Genomic DNA, 22,791 nt, shown 5'->3' on the forward strand with positions numbered 1-22,791 from the left:
CGTGCAGCCCGCCTCCAGTGGTGTCGCGACAGGCGTGAATGGAGGGGCGAATGGAGACGTGTCGTCTTCAGCGATGAGAGTCGCTTCTGCCTTGGTGCCAATGATTGTCGTATGCGTGTTTGGCGCCGTGCAGGTGAGCGCCACAATCAGGACTGCATACGACCGAGGCACACAGGGCCAACACCCGGCATCATGGTGTGGGGAGCGATCTCCTACACTGGCCGTACACCTCTGGTGATCGTCGAGGGGACACTGAATAGTGCACGGTACATCCAAACCGTCATCGAACTCATCGTTCTACCATTCCTAGACCGGCAAGGGAACTTGCTGTTCCAACAGGACATTGCACGTCCGCATGTATCCCGTGCCACCCAACGTGCTCTAGAAGGTGTAAGTCAACTACCCTGGCCAGCAAGATCTCCGGATCTGTCCCCCATTGAGCATGTTTGGGACTGGATGAAGCGTCGTCTCACGCGGTCTGCACGTCCAGCACGAACGCTGGTCCAACTGAGGCGCCAGGTGGAAATGGCATGGCAAGCCGTTCCACAGGACTACATCCAGCATCTCTACGATCGTCTCCATGGGAGAATAGCAGCCTGCATTGCTGCGAAAGGTGGATATACACTGTACTAGTGCCGACATTGTGCATGCTCTGTTGCCTGTGTCTATGTGCCTGTGGTTCTGTCAGTGTGATCATGTGATGTATCTGACCCCAGGAATGTGTCAATAAAGTTTCCCCTTCCTGGGACAATGAATTCACGGTGTTCTTATTTCAATTTCCAGGAGTGTATATATCAGAGACAGCTGAATCTTAAGCAGTTCCAGATCATAATTTGATTACATTCAACCGATAGATGAACAGGAAATCATAATGGGTTTAAAATGGTTCTGATGATAGAAGGAAATAATATGTTTTAAACACTAATATTGCCAATGATGTAGCTGACCGAGAAAGAGGTGTATCTTGTAAGTGAAAGCTACCTTTAATAACCAGCTAGTTTGACTTCCAGTTTATGGTGTACGGAAAGTTACCCCGTTTTTGAATCCCGAAGTTCTCACTAATCTTCTCGATATTGTTGTTGTATTGAAAGGTAGACTTCAAGAAACCCAATAATAGCAAACCGCACGCGATCATGCGTATCATCACCATTCTATAAATCTTTTCGAAAGCATCACGTCAAAAACGAGATGATGAAAAGAGAGATATTACAGATCAAGATAACAAAACATTTCGTGCTTTTGTTCCTGCACCATTTAGGTGATCTGTGTCCTTTGTTGTTGTATCACAACATACTGCCTGAATTTTGTCGATAATATCCCATCTGTTTAGTGTTTGGTAAATATCCAGGGCAGCTTCTTCTGCTGGAGGTACTGCAATTTCAGGGACTTCCAGAAATTTATAGTTGCCTTGAGAAGTTTTTCCTATTGCAACTATCAACACCAGTGAATACCGGGAGCAGTATTTCATCGCAGGGGAGTCGTAGAAGTTAGGTCGTCAGTTTTTCATCCACGATATCGAATCATAGCAATACATAGTTCCATTTCTTGATAAGACCGTTTGATAGTGGACATTCAGTGTTCCTCCGTCGCTGCGTTCTAGTTTTTTATCCACGTCAACCGTAAAAGTGGGTAGTTCGTTATGTTGTGGAAACATTGGATAATACTCTCCACTTCACTTTCTATGCGTTGTGGAAACATTACAAAACGTCTTCACTTCCCTTTCTATCTGTTCCAAGTCATTGGAATGTCAAAGTGATGGCCCATCATTCGCACATAAAGGATTCCCCTTTCCGTTTTTCTTTGTGCGCAATTATCGTTTCTTTTATTACAGTGTTTGTATGATTTACAGATACCACAGTCATTTCTTCTGGAAGAAGTTCATACTATTTGCGAAATAATCAGTAACATTTTTAACTACCAACGCTTCATTTCTCCCTTGTTGTGAGAATTCTGACCGTTAGATGGCAGTAGAGTAATTTCGTGAGTAACTTTACACGAACGATTTCTCTGGAAGCGAACACGACAAGAGAGATACTGGTACGAACGTATGTCATTTTGTAAGACTAGGTCGCCAAGTCACAAATTTACTTTGCATCAGCCACACAAAATATTTGAAACATTAAATGAAACACTATACATGGAAAGTCATTTGATCATTGGTTAGAAAATAAATAATCCATACTTTAAAGCGGTAAAAAAATAAAAAAAGATAAAGAAAAAAAGGCAGACAGGACAAAATAATTTTAACAGATAATAGTAGTTTAATTTTATTAATTACAATGTAAGTTCATCCAGTAACGTTTTTGGAAAATCGCATAACATATTTTGCAATGCAAACATTTATATTTTCGCATCCAGTAACAAACTACATGCTACTGGAAATGAACATCATATGCAAATAAAATTAATGAATATTTATATTAATATTCATTACTAGTGTCAGCAGGTAACTTTTAATGAAATAACTAAAAATATTACCTGAAAAATTACGTTAATGGTCGTTAGGGTCGCTTGCCGTTGTTTCTTTCAGCTAAATTACGCACTGATAGTTCTTTGCACCTTTTTAACAAAATAACGGAGTGGAAACTGCACAACTGCACGTTCGGAAGGTAAAAAAAAAGGGCCATCTGAGCGTTTCCTTCAGGCTGAGACGTCTATTCGGCAGCTCCATGCTTTTCTGAGAGATAACTCAAGAGACTAAGTTAATAATTGGCTCCTTCTACCGACCCCCAGACTCCGATGATATAGTTGCTGAACAGTTCAGGGAAAATTTGAGTCTCGTAACAAATAAATCCCCCACTCATACGGTTATAGTTGGTGAGTACTTCAACCTTCCCTCGAAATGTTGGCAAAAATACTTGTTCAAAACCGCTGGTAGGCAGAAAACATCTTCCGAGATTGTCCTAAATGCTTTCTCTGACAATTATTTCGAGCTGTTAGTCCACGAACCCACGCGAATTGTAAATGGTTGCGAAAACACACTTGACCTCTTAGCCACAAACAATCCAGAGCTAATAGAGAGCATCATGACTGATACAGGGATTAGTGATCACAAGGTCGTTGTAGCTAGGCTCAATACCGTTTCTTCCAAATCCACCAGAAAGAAAAGCAAAATAATTTTATTTAAAAAAGCGGATAAAGTGTCACTAGAAGCTTTCCTAAGAAAGAATCTCCATTCCTTCCGAACGGACTTCAATGCGAGATGCCTTTAATAGGTTCCACAACGAAACATTGTCTCGAAATTTGGTAGAAAATCCGAAGAAATTCTGGTCGCATGTAAAGTACACAAGCGGCAAGACGCAGTCAATACCCTCGCTGCGCAGTGCCGATGGTACGGTTCCCGACGATTGTGCCGCTAAAGCGGAGTTCTTGAACGCAGTTTTCCGAAATTCCTTCACCAGGGAAGACGAATGGAATATTCCAGAATTTGAAACACGAATAGCTGCTACCATGAGTTTCTTAGAAGTAGATACCTTAGGGGTTGCGAAGCAACTCAAATCGCTTGATACGGGCAAATCTTCAGGTCCAAATTGTATATCGATTAGGTTCCTTTCAGATTACGCTGATACAATAGCTCCCTACTTAGCAATCATATACAACCACTCGCTCACCGACAGATATGTACCTACAGATTGGAAAATTGCGCAGGTCGCACCAGTGTTTAAGAAGGGTAGTAGAAGTAATCCATCGAACTACAGACCTATATCATTGACGACGGTTTGCAGTAGGGTTTCGGATCATATACTGTATTCAAACATAATGAATCACCTCGAGGGGAACGATCTACTGATACGTAATCAGCATGGTTTCAGAAAACATCGTTGTTGTGCAACGCAGCTAGCTCTTTATTCGCACGAAGTAATGGCCGCTATCGACAGGGGGTCTCAAGTTGATTCCGTATTTCTAGATTTCCGGAAAGATTTTGACACCGTTCCTCACAAGCGACTTCTAATCAAGCTGCTGGCCTATCGGGTATCGTCTCAGTTGTGCCACTGGATCCGTGATTTCCTTTCAGGAAGGTCGCAGTTCATAGTGACAGACGGCAAATCATCGAGTAAAACTTAAGTGATATCAGGTGTTCCCCAGTGAAGCGTCCTGGGACCTCTGCTGTTCCTCATCTATATAACTGACCTGGGTGACAATCTGAGCAGTTCTCTTAGGTTGTTCGCAAATGATACTGTAATTTACCGTCTCGTAAGGTAATCCGAAGACCAGTATGAGTTGCAAAGCGATTTAGAAGAGATTGATGTATGGTGTGGCAGATGGCAGTTGACGCTAAATAACGAAAAGTGTGAGGTGATCCACGTGAGTTGCAAAAGAAATCCGTTGGAATTCGATTACTCGATAAATAATAAAATTATCAAGGCTGTCAATTCAACTAAGTACCTGGGTGCAAAAATTACAAACAACTTCAGCTGGAAAGACCACATAGATAATATTGTGGGGAAGGCGAGCCAAAGGTTGCGTTTTATTGGCAGGACACTTAGAAGTTGCAACAAGTCCACTAAAGAGACAGCTTACACTACAATCATTCGTCCTCTGTTAGGATATTGCTGCGCGGTGTGGGATCCTTACCAGGTGGGATTGACCGAGGACATCGAAAGGGTGCAAAAAAGGGCAACTTGTTTTGTATTATCGCGCAATAGGGGAGAGAGTGTGGCAGATATGATACGCGATTAAAGCAAAGACGTTTTTCGTAGCGGCGAGATCTATTTAGGAAATTTCAGGCACCAACTTTCTCTTCCGAATGCGAAAATATTTTGTTGAGCCCAACCTACATAGGTAGGAATGATAATCAAAATAAAATAAGAAAAATCAGAGCTCGAACAGAAAGGTTTAGGTGTTCGTTTTTCCCGCGCGCTGTACGGGAGTGGAATTGTAGGGAGATAGTATGATTTATGGTGGAGAGAGCCTACGATATGACTAGAATTTTCCCCCTCTACTATTCCAGGTAAAGAGGTGGGTGAAGGTACGAAAAGAGTAGTTTGTAGAAGCTTGCTGCATATAGATACCGCGAAAAACGTTAGTCGCTACCAAAAGAAACCAGTGTCCACAGAATATTGATCATGAAAAATGTATATGGAAGCGCAGCTGGTCACCGAGAAGGTTAAAATGAACGTCCTGCTTCGAGTTCACAGTAATCTGACATGTTGTTGTGGTCTTTAGTCCTGAGACTGGTTTGATGCAGCTCTCCATGCTACTCTATCCTGTGCAAGCTTCTTCATCTCCCAGTACGTACTGCAACCTACTGAAACGTCCCCTTAGAACAATTTATGAATTAATGTGCTGATAAAGCTCTTACATTAATTGATCTTCAAACAGCTGAGCAGAACTAAACGTACTAAGACATCTCTCTCTTTACTTATTCTGATCACCACTAAACTGACACACAATATTTTTAGCGCAACGCAATCTGACTTTCAATAATCACTACAAAAGAATGGCCCTGACTAACAATAACCTATACCTTTCATGAATCACTTACCTCACAAAAATCTTCGTTACTCTAACTACTGCAATACAGCGAGCGCCACTACTGCCAGCTAAATAAAGGATTCTAACTACTGAAGGCACTAACAAATGACAGGCATAGTTAGCAAATTATGTACAGGCTATACCTACACCAAGCAATCAATATCCACCGTGGTGGGATCCAAGCAGGCCTCCTCCAACTGAAAACTCACAAAATGTTAGAATAGTGGAGGCACCTTCGGAAGCAAAACAAAACACTCAGAAAGCAACAAACTAATTTCGGTCCCTGTAGGCCTTCACCAGGCGGCCGAGGCCAGCAATGAAGGCAACAGGTCGACGGAACAAAAAATAAACATGATACGGTATCGAGATGGCAACAGGACCGAAGATGAGCTATATCAGGAACCTGGAAGTGTCACCAGAGCTGTGAATGGTGTAACAACTACTATTCTGCTTGACACAGGTGCGAATGTGTCAGTTATGAACACACAGTGCTTCAAGAAGATATCGGAGATACGAAGATTGCCGATTTTGCCGGTTGCAAATTGTGAGGTTATAGGGGCATTGGGAAAGAAGGCACAGCGTATAAAATACCAGACACAGGTGGAAGTTTCCTTGGGAAATGATCGCTTATTATGCACGTTCCTACCAATGGATAACTTGTCAGTGCCGTTGTTTCTGGGTCTTGAGTTCCTTCGGGAAAGGGAAGCTGTAATTGATCTCGCCTATGGGGCATGTGCACTTAAGTACCAACAGCAACCCATAACATTAATGCTGAATCGGGAGTTCGGTGCGAACCTTCCGCTGATGAGAAAAATGAATCTTTCTGTCAGAAAAACAGAAGCTGTTAGTGTTGGATTATAAGCACCCACAGATGTGTCACAAAAATCGAAATAACGATGCACCCAGCAACGTGAGTGACATCATCACACCAATAGAAGAGAAAGTACACGAAGCAACTTGCATTAATGCTTCAGAGGCTAGACAATTAATAGAATTATTATCTGGATACCTCGAAGTGTCCATTGAACGCCCTTAAATCATAAAGGTTTACCAGTATAATATGAAATTATGTCCGCACAAGACGTATTGCACAGTATGTTACTCGGACCCCTGGAGTACGAAAAACGAAGTGATGAAAGAAATACGAAAAATGGTGGATTGGGGCATTATTAAAATATCTAATTCACCATGTAGCAGTCCCCTATTAGCAATAACGTAGGCAGATAAAAGTATACGCTTAGTTCTGGACGCACAAGGCATTACTAAGATTATAGTACCAGTGCGAACGAGACCTGAAAATTTAGACAAACAAATCCAGAAGTTTTTCAGCAAGAAATATGTAACTACATAGTTATGGAGCACATTTAAAATGTAGAAAAATTTCGCATTAAAATCACGAGAAGGAGCGCAGTTTCTCCTGTACTGTACTAAATTTATCTAGGCGCATGAAGTAACCAGAGCGGCAGTCTGTTAAAGGCCTAGATTTGAGCCTGTACATACCGTATACCACAGGACTCCAGCACACATTCCACACGGCACCCAAATGGAGTTCTATAGCTGGATGAGCAGTATTACGGTATGCTGGCGAAGTGGGAGTAGCGAGGAGCTGACACGCCTGACACCGCAAGAGAAGCTGCTGACGGGTCGAAGGTGACGATGCACCCGCCACAGGAAGGAGACTGAGTATACGGCGCTGGGCCTATAAGCATCCCCAGACAGCCTGATCCCCTCATGGTGGACAGTGTCGCTGGTTATCAGGTAAAAAGATCACACACACACACTTCTCCACAGAAAACTCAAAACCTCCATCCTCTTCAATATGACTTGCAGATGACTAGTTGCTGTTGCAATACTGGAGGAAGAACAGAAAACTGCAAAATCGTCCACAAATAAGAAGAACTGCACAGGTCACCTTATACTAGACGTGATACTGTTGATAGCTACGACAAGAGAGTAAGACTTAAAACACTGCCCTAAGATATACCTTCTTAGTGCTCGAAATTGTTCGACAGCACGTCAACAACTTGAGCAGAAAAAGCACTTTGATAAAAAGGACCGAATAAAACTGGCGAAATGACCTCGGAAGCCCCATTCGTGGAAGCGCCCAAAAACAAGTTGTCTCCAAGTAGTATCGTAACCCTTAGTGATATCAAAAAGTTTAGCTAGATAATGCTGTTTATGAAGGATAATCTGGTGAGTGGTCGCCTCTAGCAAGATGAGGTTGTCGACAGTGAATCGAAATATCCTGCATCCATACCGACAGCTGCTTATCAATTGCCTAGTCTCTGACATCCGTACCAGACGACATTCCGAGGTCTCGAGGAGGTGCTAATGAAAGAATTCATATGGAAAAATGTTTTCCAGTGAGTTATATTATAACGAAATTATTTTGCTCGTTATGTTAATGGCGTCTCTCGATGCTACAAAAAACCAAATCGTTACTGGTGAATTAGTATTTTTGTTTTCAATTCGCTTGAGGCAGAAAAACAAAAATAGCTACAACTGCTACTCAAGAAGAGGGGAGTTCAAATCCGTTTTTCTTGCTGCCTGCTTACAATCCGCTAGTTGCAGTCTGTGCAGCTGGATACTATACTTAACGACAGTTACACCCAAATCATAGTTACACCAAAGAGAATAAAACTTATTGGTTTTATCAGGTATTTCTGCTTCCAGTCCACGCAGTGTCACCGGTACCAATACGTTTTTAAGTGCAAGTTTTACTAGTGCTAACCAACTGAATAAACACATTGGCTGAGAAAATTTATTCCATCTGACGCTACCGTGATGGATAGTTGCAAAACATGGTAGAATACGTGCGGCAACTATGTGACCGCCGATTTCCTGGAGTGGTCCAGATTAAGCCTGATAAATTTATTCGATATTTTCTTGTACCTTAAATGAACTACTCTCATCGATTCTCATGTAAGGTGATGACATAGCAGTGAAAAATTTATGTTTCTGAGCCCAGAAAGCTCGTATTAACTGAAATTGTAGCTTACTGTGCCCCATACGTTACGAATTTCCGTCTTAGCTATCACTGGGACAGCAAGGGAGCTCAGTCTGTCACCACTGTGTGCTAGCTTTTCGAAAAGCATTCGCCCTCCAAGATAGGTCTGTTTTACTTCCTGCTGTATTCTCGCTCGAAATAATATTTATACTTCTCTTGCGAATCATATCTCAAGACAGCGTTTCCCCCACAGGTTTTGTTGCTACTCTGATTCTGAAGCATGTAGATATAAAAATGAAAAACTTGAAGTATTGTACATACGTTAATGCCTACTTTTCTGTTTCTGGCAATTGTATACTCCTATCTTTGGCTGGCTCTGAGCACTATGGGACTCAACTGCTGTGGTCATCAGTCCCCTAGAAATTAGAACTACTTAAACCTAACTAACCTAAGGACATCACACACATCCATGCCCGAGGCAGCATTCGAACCTGCGACCGTAGCAGTCGCACGGTTCCGGACTGCGCGCCTAGAACCGCGAGACCACCGCGGCCGGCCATTCCTATCTTTGGCGCTCAATAATTTATAAACTGTATTTCGTTATATATTTACCCTTACTGCTACATTGGATGCTTTCGTAGTCCTTCTTCTCATAACACTACTTCAGTATAACTGCGGACAGAACGTAGACAGAGACCATAGAGCAGCTGGATGAACATGTTGTCCTACTAATTCTTGACAATTTCGAAATCTCGCTTCCTTAAGAAAGACTTATCGCTTAACTTTATCAAAGTAAGTTGGACAACAAAGTGGCTGCACTCTTCAAGACTGTAAAGATACCAATTTGGGAACCAAAACTTCTTGAGGATACTCTTTAAAAGATTCTGTTCTGGAAAATAACACCGAAGAACCAGGAGGTCTCGGCAAAAGACTGGAATGTATCAACTGATGACTGAACCCTAGTGGTGGAAGGGGAGGAAATTCGCAAAACGGCAATGCAAGAAAGGTATCTGAAATTATACATAAGAATCTAGCAGTTTGCCACCACCATAATCAAAGACACCTGAAGCCACCGTGGTGGGAAGACGGTGAATGCATGTGTTGCAGATAAAGCTACAACATAGCATATAGGCAACGTCTGGGCTCTCTCGTATTATAGAATCACGCGAGGTGGACATGGCCCTATCAGGAAATCAGGGGATGTTCGGGGCCTCAGTGGGACTGGGGGTAGTACATTTATGATAGAAACTTAAACTGCTGAAAATATGCTCTTATGTCAAGGATGGAATTTCATTCGATCCTACAGTTGACTTCTGTTTCAGGGACATAGTGTCTATTACAACGAAACAAAGTGAGATACGAAGACGAGGGAAATTTTATTGGCCCCAGGTTACTTGTTTTATGAGAACAGAAAACGTACCTTCCCAAGAAATGAGGAGACTGGTAGATAGTTGCTACCAGCAGAATGACCAACTGCTGGCTGGTTGTCATCCCAGTGACCACAACATGGAGTTCGGAAGCAACGACTCCAATAGTTAGAAACAGAGAATAATCCGGAAACCTTCATTAAAGGAACGGAATTTGCCTTCAGAATTAGAAGGAGGGAGGAAGTAACTGACATAACTTTTATGTTCGCTCTTGGTGATAGTTACGTCAAACAGTGGCATGTGTTTGACATTGTGTGTTAAACAGACCATGGCCCACAAGAATTGTAGGATAACAGACTGGGGCTCATATAGGAAAGACGGAAACTCATGATTATCAGAAGTCACTACTTTGGTAAGGAAACAGTAGATTTTGAGGAAGTGGCAGACGCAGTGACATCTGGCTTTTCGACCTCGGATTTATAAAACTGCTCTGCCTTCAAGAAGTGGACATACAGTGATATACCTAGGTGGGACAACTCTTTGGAAAAGTAAAGAAGATAGGTAAGAAAACGATTCAATCTGGCAAGAAACAAAGGACAATTGCCACAATATCAGGAGGCCCTTCTCAAATAATATTTGCAAGTGGGAGTCTGCCAGAGAATGTGTGGCTTAAATAACATGCAGTGGGTGGGGGGAAAGATCTAGCCATTTATTTCACCATGCACAGACAATACTTTTCCAGCTCTCTACTTCAACATGCAGGAGACATATTAATTACACTGCTATGTAGACTGTTCACGACCGTCCTAGCAACAGGAACTATTCCTAACGCTTCTAAGACAATGAGGGTACCTTTCATTCTACAGCAGGAAAGAATTGTTGTACCATGGCTAACGATATGAGCACGATCAGTCTGTTTTCTTTTCTTCTAAAGATATTAAAAGAACTGATTGATGTACAAGGGGACAAGATGTTAACTGAGGTTCCCATACATGTGAACGAAACACACATCGACCATATAAATCACGTCCAAGAATACTTCATTTACTTTTTGGAAAGGTGGAAAAATCTCTGCCCTTTCAGGAAACAGCTCTTTGCATCTCTCTAGATACCGATGGGACTTTTTAGCGACACGACCTTCGAGTCCATGCCTACATCTGTACAAGAGCGGGGCAATGAGACAATAAAATGCAGGTATATTATGACCATGCCAGGTATGAGAATTCTAGAACTACCTCAGTGAATGAGAAAATAGCAACTAAGAGCAATAGGGGCGCCAGAGAGGTTGGGTTTTGTCCCACTAGTGTTGCACCTAGAGATCAATAAACTCACTGAAGGTTAATTACTAGAGGCTACATTTTCTAAGGACGTACAGATGAATAGTCATATTAATACTTGGCATATTTGCTAGTACAAGGATCAGTACCAAGAACAAGCACAACCCTGGAAGCTTAACCATCTCAGATGCCTCACATAAAAAATATATCTTCGAAAGCAAAAAGGACTGATCAGCAGCAGAAGGACCTGTGCTGCTGACAATGAACTTGATGATGGACTCTCCAACATAGACACTTCAACTTCATTTACTGGACTCGAAACCTGTCCTAACGGTCACTAAGGCTGCGGTAAAATCACATCTACCATGCTGGATCACAAAGCAGCACACAGAATAGTGAAATACGTCGAAAAATTAAAAATATGGCAAGCTACTTGTGCTGTCAACATGTTTCAAGAGAAGTCCTGTAAAACTGAAGTTGAGCATCACACAGATTAAATATTTTGTGGGATCCTTCATTGTTTATGGCAGCCTTGAGAAACATCTACACATGATGGGTACAGAATGAGAAGCCCCATAAGTGTAGACTCTGTGACGACGAGGAGGAAACCGCACCACATCCAATCTTCCAATATGAAGATTACGATGGAAAAATTCATTGAATATTCTGGTCGACAGAGCTGGAAGAAATCATGTCTACTAAGGAACAAGCAAAGGCTCTCCTACCACTTCTTAAGGGTAATCAAATTAGCTTTGTGGAAGAGAGAATAAAGCTGTGCAGTTGACCATAACGCTAAAGAGAGGGTTCGCACGAATTCTGTCACTGACTGTACGTTCATATTTGTGATCCTTACACACTGTTTTAAACTTTTGTCAAATGACGTAAATATTTTTATCTGTTCATAATTTGCTTATGCTTATGGTGTATGTAGAAATTCAGTTAGATACACTAAGTAAATTTCACTACCTACTGCAGATCTGTTACATAACTGTAACGCCTTCATTTTGTCTGTAGGACCAATCTGCAGTACGAAAACACATCTAATATCATGCATAGGCTGTGTGTGACTATTTTGCCGTCTAGATGTTAACACAGGCCCAGTATAGAATACACTACCAGCTATATTGCTGGTTACTATGTGTTACTTCGTTTTTCCCTGAAGCACAAATGAATATAAATGTGCCTTATACCTCAGCTTCAGTGTTATTAAGTTTGGGCAACATCGGGAGATTCATTCAATACCTCAAATCCAGAATCAACATTTATCAATGATTTTTCAAGAGTGATTAACAGTGAATGGATAACTTCATTTGTTGTATCACAATTGAATCTGTACTCGAATAGCAAATTGTTGTAGCCCAATGCGACACTGTAAAGCAAGCCCCTACCGTTAATTATTTTATGCACTATTAATTACATTTAACTTAAGAATGATGTCCCTTTACTTCAAAGGAGGGCAAAGAGTTTTCATCTTCTCTTTCTCAGGACTTAGTTCCTAAGGTGTTTTAATTGTGTTCAGATCATGTGTCCTGTATCTTCACTTCTGGCGTATTCTTTCGAGTGAATTACACGCTTTCATCCATTGCTGTGTCATAAATTTATTTAGCTATTTTATTTGTCGCTATATCAGATAAACGTACATTTATGTAATAACGGTCTTGCACAGACTACCGATGGAAAGAAGTCACTCAAACACTAAGGTAAAGTAGAACATTTCCGTAATTTATCTGGTAGCTAGTTGTGAACCAAATCAGGTGATGATTATTTACTTTCTGTGTTCAAGAAGAATATCCTCTGTACTGATACTTGTGGAATCCATGTGTAATATTGCTGTGGGAGATGAACATCTGAAAGGTAACATTGTCAATTATTTGTCTGTATGCTCCACAAATATAAAGAGAGAAAGAATCGAACAACTTTATTTTAAAAGTAATAAATTTTATTTCAGTATTTGTTTAATCTGAGTTTAGCGATATTAAATCATAATTAACATTCTTTTCATGGAGAAATTTAAAGTTGGAAGTTCAAAGATATTTTAGTCATTCATTTATTAATTTATTCAGTTTAGTTATTTGTGGGTCTGTGTTCCCGTGCACTGTGCAGACACGCAATAATCGCAGCCCTGACTCTCTCCAACCAGCACCTCCAGCACCCTTTTCAACGGTGAAGCTTCTGTGGTATGTCCCCCGCAATCACCGTCATCAATTCCAGATGAATACGTTTATTTACTAGTAAGCCTGTTTACCCATCCACTTTGCAGACACAGCACTTTTATCCCAGACTTTTCTATGACCAGCACCTCCAACACCATCTCCAACGATGAAGTACTGATGGGATGATCTCCTCCTCCACCGTCCTAAGTTCTTCGTGAATATGTTTATTTGGTAGCAAGCTGGTGTCCCTGTCCACTTTGCGCACACACACAACAGTCTTAGCCACGAATTTCTCCGTCCAGCATCTCCAAGATCCTCACCAGCCTTGAGGCATTGGTGAGATGTGCTTCTTATCAACTGCCTCAGTTCCTATGAAAAATTATTGGGTAGTGAACCAGTCTGCCTGTCCACATGGCACACACGATAATTTTTTGCACTGACTTTCTCCACTCAACACCTCCAACATCCACGTCGACGAAGGGACATCAACGTGATGTCCTCGGCGTGAATGCATTTAGTGGATAGTGAGGCGAAGACCGCGACCACCGTGTGGGCGCACAACGGACTTCGCCCCCACTCTCTCCGCCCAGCACCTCCGACACCCTCTGCGGCGGCGAGGGATAGGCGGGCTGTCCTCGTCACACTCCGTCACTGGCGGCTCATGGACCTCAGCAGTCGTCACTATTACACAGCCATCATTTACCTGCACAGAAAAGCATTTCTTCACCTTGAAATATTTGAATCTTAGATTTGCAACATTAGTAGCAAAAATTCTTTAGTGTCTGTGACGGATAAAACGTACTCTTAACGAGAGCGACGTTCTGTATTTTGTGTTTGGTATGAAGCAACAGTCACAAGGATATTACATATTATCTTCCAGCATTACTTAGATGTAATCTGACTCAACCATTATTAGAGATGTATTAACAAAGTTGTGCCTCCAGTGGCGGCTTACCTTCCCGATGACTTTGCCGCAGGCTACATCAATGGCAGCAGGCGGTGGCCGGGACTTCTCCGCCTGCGCTGCCAGCAGAACCAACTCGTCCACGTCTGAGCGCAGCCGCCACCGCGCGGCGCTCATCCTCTGTGGGAGATTTGGTTCCACCGTCACAATTGTGGCAACACACCCATGGACTGTTTTCATAACGTAAAAGTATAGACACTAATTTAACTTAAGTCTGGATCGAAAATATGTGGTAATTAGTATAGTGATTCAGGCGAAGTAATACATAAATTAGTTTTTAAATTTTAAAATTTGTGGTGTCAACTCTCTGCAGCCGAGTACGCGCACTCTTAGCGCATTCAGCTCACACTCACTATATCCTCCGAAAGCAAACCAGGATAACACTCTAAAGTAAAAACAGAGCAGAAGATTTTTCGGGTGTATTTTCTGAATATCTCGGGTCAATGGACCCGTGATTTCCGGTGGCTCGTAGTAGAAAAATTTGGATCTATATTTAACCACTGTTCATTTTCTTGTCTCTGTTGCACAGAGTATATATGATCAGGAGTGCATACGTTCCTCTCTGTGTTTGCTACTGTCAACGGTATTACCAACTTCACTCTTCGCCTTCAAATCCCTATTCAGTACTGCTCCGCTTTGTCCCACATTTGTCTTCCTTGCAGCCTCAGTTGCTCTATAATATAGATACTATTATAGATAGTAGTAAAGATAGAGTTAATGGAGAGAAACGTGCTGCCACACATCTCGTGTATGGTTTCTCTTGATGTGGCATCAGAGGTTTTATTTATGCAATGTGAGTGGCAGAAAGAAACTACTCTGCGTTATTCCCGCATGGACTGCCACCTCGTCATAGTACTCTTTTACATCAGGGTTACTGCAGCACTGTGGCTTTTGTATTGTGCACGTTGCTGAGGTGAAACGCTTTCTTACTGTTGTGAAGGTGTTTTCACAGAATCGAGGTAAATCATGTAAGGCACTGAATGAATCGCAATTACATTATTAGTTTGCAGCTAACCACCGATGACAGGGCGTGTCTAATACAGAAATACTCAGGCCACATCCCCGAACAGCCACCTAAACTTTGTCAGTAGAAATCGTGTTCTCCCAGTACACTTACTAGTTAGTTGTGAGACATCCCAGTTTCAGTACCGATCCAGTACCGTGGTTAGTGGCACGTCGACGTGAAAGGCCAGAGGGCAGCCCACACTGGTGCCGACTAATCACACAGATGACTGCGCGACAGCACTTTGTGTTGTGTGTACGATGCCATTTTTAGACTGTGGAGCGCTGAAAGAAGGTCCTATGGCGTGTAGGTCTAAGTATTCTATCCGCAACTGAAGTGTTGAGGATTAAACCATGAAGACATTGGCATTCTGTAGAAGTGTGTTTCTGAAATTGCCCATATTGCAGTAAGTGATTGGAATTGGTGTTCCGTAAAAAGTTGGAGAGAAGGAAGATTAAGATAAAACTCTGGTCCATAATGAGTTCATTAGAGAATCACAGTTTGGAGAATGATGACCAGCAATTTCAGCCGTGTCTTTCTGTAAGAGACTGGCAAGGCGCGCACGTTAAGCAATTTGAAGAAGTCCTGGAAATACTACAACTGGATTGTGAAACGGAGATTTGAACTTTATGCACTAACATTGTTCAGCTACTGCGAATTGCGCCCATAAAGCATAGTGATTAGGAGAAAAGTTATGCAATGTATCTGTTTTAAGTTACATGCTTGCTGACTTGGTAACCATTACACGCCAGTTTAAGGAGACATTTCTCTACATTCCGTAAATTCTTATGGAGCACTTGTCGGGAGCTCCAAAACTTCCATATGACATCAAAACTCATAAAAAGACTAGAGAAGTTATTTTCGACTATTGGTGTTCTATGTAACCTATTTTTAACAAGAGTAATTCCTTCCTGTATGATGAATTCCGTTTTACGAATCTGTAGGCAGTTTCTAAGAGTAGTTGATGACTTGACAATATATTTCAGTGTCCTCACCTCTGGTTTTCCAACTAAATCGGCGTCTATCAGGTCTGACTTCCTCCAAGATCGGAGGCAGAACACGCCCAAAATCCTCCGGAATATCTACGAACAATATAGAGAAATCATGTCATGTTGAGCTGGGTTAACACATTAACATAATAGAATTAGAGTCTGTCCACTGTAGATTGCTGGGCAGTCAGAGTGTTTCGAACGAGAGCAGAACGATGGTCCTAAGATGACATCTTACTCTAAACGTCATACAGTTGAAAATCACTGATAATATAGGTATTTTCCTAAATTTAAATATTAGTCCACAATTAAATTTTAAGTTATGGTCACAGAATCAACCTACTTTAAGAAACAAATCGTCGATTAAAGCCCCATGGCGTTGTGGAAACTTATACTAGCGAGTCAAAGAGCTGCACAAAGAATTTTCGTATAAGTGTTATGCTGGATGCATCATGCGAAGAGCGACAGGTTTCATTGCGCATTCCCAAATCTTGTACAAACAACACACGTGATATCACTGAACAGAAGAAACCTTACACGCTATCCAAGTGGTACGCTTTTCTTTCTCTCTCTGGCATCTTTCTCCTTCATATCATCTGGAATCAGAACGACAACCTTTGGTTCACAAACCTTCGTGTCACTCGTACTGCTTGCACCCTCCTCACGTATTTCCACTCACCCCTCTCCATACCAATTTAAAGCAACTTCGATATTGGAATGGCTTACCAGCAATCTGCACGTAAATGGCGTTCTAAGATAGGTGCCTCTTCGCCAGATGTCTAGCCAATGAATTAAAAAGTGCGCTGTGGTCCATATCTTCTACTAAGGACGAGAAGGAATAATTGAGTGAGGTAGATTTATATTATTTGTACTGTACTAGGCTAAATATGAATTCACATTATCATTCGTCCACAGTAATTAGTTTTTATAGTCGCCTCATTCAGGAGAAACGTGTAATTTCGCATCTGAGAGGAAATGATGCCTCGCTCTCGCATACTTCTCCGATTCTCCCACCGATGAGATGGTACCAACAGTTTCCGTTTCAGTTGTCAGATGCTTCTTCCCACGGGCGACAGTCTGAACAACATCTAAAAATTCTCTTAGTGAGGTGGTTACTTTTGGAAACGGTAACCGTTGTATGCGGTATGGTAATTGATATGCCTCACATTGCATTCCTTGATAAAGCTACCTAAAACGATAGATCGTTTCATTTGTAGATCTAGTAGGATGCAGACTACAAATAGTAACGTCTCATTGAACTGCAATACTTGAGACGGAATGAGAAAAACAGACATTTAGTTGCACGCATCATTCGATTACTTCTTCTAAACTGTGACCTGCTGAAACATGTCTGAATTGAAGTAGTATAGATAGCACGTACTGCTTACATTGGCAGTGAGGTGGAAGTCAACATGCTGTCCTTGACTCTGCTTCTATGCGTGCCCCTTTTGTAACTGTGTGTGTTCGTCGCAACGACATTGTTTGACAAGGTGATCTGCAGTTAAGGCTACAAAAGGTCTCTTAAACGTTAAGCACGATCTCAAAAATAAGAAAATACCATTTACCGTGAGATGTAGGTAAGATAATGCAATAAATGTTAGACTTACATGAAGAAAAACTAAACTGAACCTGAAATATAGCACTAATATTTTCTTAGGTATTATAAAATTGCAATAACAAAACTTCAAGAACATCTGTATATGCGTAGGAATCTATATGGCGTATCAGGAATTAATCAATACTTCTCAGTTCGGTTTACGAACATGGTATACAAAAAATTGATTTTTATTTAGATAATTATTTTCTGCTTCTAGTGAAGGCTGAGTGGGATCTTTCCGTCGATTTCCAACATTTTCATGAGATCACAATAATGTTTTATGTTTCAGGTTTATTTCTGGTTCTCTTCACCTGAAGCGACCAGTGTATCGCTTATTCCTGCTTCTATGTTGCGATAAGACCGATAAGGAAACATGAGAGAGATTTGAGACCACACGGAAGTTTATTCACAATCATCTTCCCGCGATCTTTTCGCAACAGAAACCAAATGCAATTGCAGTGACACACTATGTAGCCTCCGCTACACACAGGACAGTGTACCGTGATAATATTCCGTTGTCTTACGCTCCTGAGCTACTCTGAAAGATTCAGATCTATAGCATATTGAGAAATGGCAATTCTAAGAAAAGTACCCTCTGTCACACGAAACATGAAACAGAGAGTTAGCAATGCATTTCATCTGTTTTCGACCTTCGGTAAAAGGTTCAAATGTCTACTCGTTGGAACATGACAGCGGAATTAAAATTACTCAAACCACATAAGAAAGACTTTCATTCTCGCATTGTCATCCAGTTATGAGCTATGTTGAAAGTTTCAAGTCTCTATCTCACCGGTAACTTACTTTAGATTCCAATGCAAAATCTGTATCGAGCAGAAAAAAGATAAGAAAGCGACCTAACAGAAAATTAGTGAAAATGAATGCATTTTAGGCGATGTATTGTTACAGAAAAATCGTATTCAACGAGGAAATCAGCAGAAGAATGCACTTAAATATTCAGTAATTTTGTACTCATACAATGGATCAAATGTAGTCGTCTGAAAGAGCTAAGCTTGTGACACCCATTAGCTACTGAAATATTCGAACCCAGATTTGTGCCTATGGCGACGACTTATAAATAATTGCCATGTTTGTGTTCCATGGAAAAAAAACGTAACACCGAACAAGGAAATTTTATTCAGTAACCCAATGTATGTAAGGGTGACACTGAGAAACAGAGAGAGAAAGAAAGAGAGGGAGAGAGAGAGAGAGAGAGAAAGAGAGAGGGATGGAGAGGGAGAGAGAGAGAGAGAGAGAGAGAAGGAGAGAAAGAAGAGAGGGAGAGAGTTGAGAGTTGCCGAAAGGGAGGGGGGAAGGAGGAAGGGTTGGATGGAGAAAGGAGAGAGAGAGAGACACAAAGACAGACATACTAAAGCCTGCAACTTGGCCCTGCGAGAACTACTCGGATGGTTCAACTGGTAGCAGGGGAAAAAGAGTTTCCACAGACATAAATAAAAATTTTGGGTGTTCTCTACCTCCCATAATCTGGCAGATCATGTTGTTGAAAGATATTTCTAATCTACAAATTTATTAAGTGTCTAATTTAAATTCTTTCCATTTCTCTACCAACCCGGAAGATTCATCTTTACTTAATACAATCGGTTGCGGAAGTCTGCTTTCTATAATAAAAAAATTGAATGCAGCATTAAACAACAAGAATATACGTTACAGGCCAGGTGTATACCTAGAATGTGTGGTAGGAATGGGGTGGTGAGGAGACGGGTTGAAGGCAGTACGTATTAAACTTGCTGTGAAGTGTGGAATGGCATACAGATTTCACGACACATGCCGCTAGACAGCATCCAATACGGGCCCATCTTTCTTTAAATGGATACTGAATAATTACGTCTCTCAGGGAAAACTGGAGAGATGAGAACTATTACAGAGGTTTACCTCCAATCGTTGTTCACTCGCGCCTTCGCGAATGGAACAGAGAACTCGGAATCAGCTATTGATAGCAGAAGTATGCCTTGTCACACACCATCAGGTGCCTCGCGGAGAACTGATTTAGATGTAAGACACATACACAACATGTTGAATAGTAAACTGCTTACACTACACAATATGACCCTACCCAAGATGTGTTTCAGGAATGTGGCATCTGCAGCGGGGAGGCTAAGCAACTTATGGTACTTTTGTTGTGAAGGTAACATGACACAGGGATTTCACGTCAGGTTAAACTAGTGATACCCACAAATTGTTCTGCTCTACTTCAGACTTCTATCTCATTTATGCGACTGTTGGCTTACATGCCAGAATTTAACTACACATGACGATAGTATCTGTTCCCGAAAGAACAGTTACCGTAGACGACCATGCAGCTTTGCTAGAAATGAAACAATAATTAAATGGACACCCTAGCTGCAAACAGACGTTGATATACTTCAGTAGGGACATGTTGAAAATGTGTGGATAGAGCGTCTGCCATGTAAGCAGGAGATTCCGGGTTAGAGTCTCGGTCGGGGCACACATTTTCAACATGTCCCTAATGAAGTATAACAACGCCTGTTTGCAGCTAGGGTGTCCATTTAATTACCGTTTCATTTCTTGCAAAGCTGCATCGGCATCTACGGTAACTGTTTTTTCGGGAAGAGATACTATCGTCATGTATAGTTAAAATATGGCTTCCCAACCATTGACCTTCTTGTGCAAACGCACACACTATGCCCTAACTCGTACGGGACTTGGTAGATTAATCTGCCACGAGTAATGAGTATGATGGGCAAACATCTCTTAGGTGCACTACGAATGTAGTGGTATGAACATGTTGGTAATGTAGGTCTCACGGGGAGCGTGCAAGGGATAAGTCCCTGCAGTCGCGCTATCCTCTGTGCTCTCGGTGGCTCAGATGGATTGAGCGTCTGCCATGTAAGCAGGAGATCCCGGGTTCGAGTCCCGGTCGAGGCACGAAATAGCAACATGTCCCTAATGAAGTATATCAACGCCTGTTTGCAGCTAGGGTGTCCATTTAATAATCGTTTCACGTCAGAATTTGGTTCGTAAAGATAACTTCTTTCTAGGGAAGAAAGCTGCTCCCTTCCTATCCGCGTTTGGCACACCCATGTCCCATAACCAGCAAAAATGTTTTATTCTTATATCGACAGGTGTTGAGTCACATATTGATATAATATCCAGTCAACGAAAGAAAAATAGGGGAAAAGTTCGGGTAGTCGTAAATGTTTATACAGAGGTAGCAGTCAGTGCCATGAAGAACAAACCAAATACTCTGGCGTGAGGGGTATGAACTTGTGGGTGTGGAACTACGTTCTCCTTGAATAACCGAATAACCATGGATTCCGACGAAAATGTTTCCCATCAAAAAATTAAACTTCATAACATTTCCTACAGACATTTCCCAATAATTTTTCCATTAGGCGTAATAGTTTCCACGTTGCAAGGAATTAAAGAAACATAAAATATTAATAATACAAGTTACTGGAATAAAACGTGTGTTCACTGTTAAAGGAAATGGAGTAAGAGCAATTATTAAATGTATGTCCCACGTCTAAGTGCAGCAGAGATGTACTAAGGGATAAACTGTGTTTCGCGGCTGTAACAGGATGGAGCAGTGGCTGGAGTGTGGCAGTGTGGCAGTGTGAGGGAAGGTAGGTTGCCAAACTGAGGTCACGCATTTCTGTGATTCATTCCCTTATCTCCTTACTTCACTGCGTCGAAGAAGCGACTTCAAAAGTTATACCGACTCTTCTGTAGCACGCACACATGCCCGGGAGGAGGTTATTTTCCACAAAGTTCCTTAACACTACATTGAACACAGTTAGAATTTACTAATAATACTAACGCAAGTAAGGCATATGGACAGAATTCACTTCAATTGCAGAACACTGTTCTATGCTGACAGAGATGTACATGATCTTGTGATCCTGAACAGCAACAGTAGCCTTCTTCTGGGAAAGGCAGCTTGCCCCAACAGGAGGCCCTCCCGTTCCTCAGTTTACAAACCGCACCTCCTCAGTATGCCCTGACCAGCTCTTTTCCGTGAATGGACAAAGTGACTTCACTGATCTCTTGTTTATATAGTGGTGTAATTTATAATTTAATATTTGAATATTTAATTGTTGCTTTTAAATGAGCAGTTCCGTAAAATACTACTGTGATGAGTCTGTCAAAAGTGTAACATGCTGTCGGTACGTTTCTACATCTGCAAACAAGTACTCACTTAGTAAATACAAATACGAGTTAAATGAAGTTGTTTTGTGTGCACACCAAAGAGAACGATAGAGAAAATGTCAGACGGATATAGTCTGTAAACTGAATAGCGAGAAGCGCCAGTGGTAAAGGAAGTCAAATTCTCCGGAAGAAATCTATAACAGTTGTGCAAGATTGCAAATTATCATTTTCTCTTTTAGCAGTGTGGAGCGGTGTGCAGATATTTACGTAGTATTCATAGACATGCATTTCCTTTATGAAAAATAACATCCCACACTCACCCCCGCTCGGTGTGTCGGCACTCGCCACAACAGTTTCTTCCTAATCCACTTCGTTTAACAAAAAACATGAATTTTAAAACCACGAAACACAATTGTAACTGTCTATAGTTCTTCAATACGCTACAAAGCTAAGAACATTTGTCCTACTCTAAAATGAATATGATCATTCCGGTAAGAAATTTAATGTTGCTTAATTGGGTAAGCCGCATTTTTCGAAGAATTTAAGATAAACTAGAAATTCATCTTAATCTCCACACTTAACCTCCCATTCTCAACACGACGGTGAGGATTGTTGGTATAATGTTTATGTCACTCCCTGCTACAAAAGTACAGAAATTTGCAATCATACGATTTTTTTCCCCGTTTCGATCCCTCTTGGTCGTATTTCATTGTGCTAAGGAACAGATAAAGAACATTGATACTCTATAGATAAAGAATGTAACTTGATATAATTTTCTAATGCCACTAAAACTACGCCGGTGCACAGACAACAAATTCGTATGATACATAAAACAATAAACCGTTGGCATTTGTACATCGCTAAGAGCGCCATAAGATGTGTCGAAATCCGAAC

General features: G+C 41.4%; 1 non-coding gene across 1 annotated transcript; it reads left to right on the forward strand.

Moving 5' to 3' along the window:
* The first annotated feature begins 20,601 nt into the window (after positions 1 to 20,601).
* Trnat-ugu (transfer RNA threonine (anticodon UGU)) lies at positions 20,602 to 20,676 on the forward strand. The gene has a single exon. It is a non-coding gene; the product is annotated as a tRNA-Thr (tRNA).
* The last annotated feature ends 2,115 nt before the right edge of the window (positions 20,677 to 22,791 follow it).

Source organism: Schistocerca gregaria, chromosome 6, assembly GCF_023897955.1.
Source record: "Schistocerca gregaria isolate iqSchGreg1 chromosome 6, iqSchGreg1.2, whole genome shotgun sequence".
Taxonomy (NCBI): domain Eukaryota; kingdom Metazoa; phylum Arthropoda; class Insecta; order Orthoptera; family Acrididae; genus Schistocerca; species Schistocerca gregaria.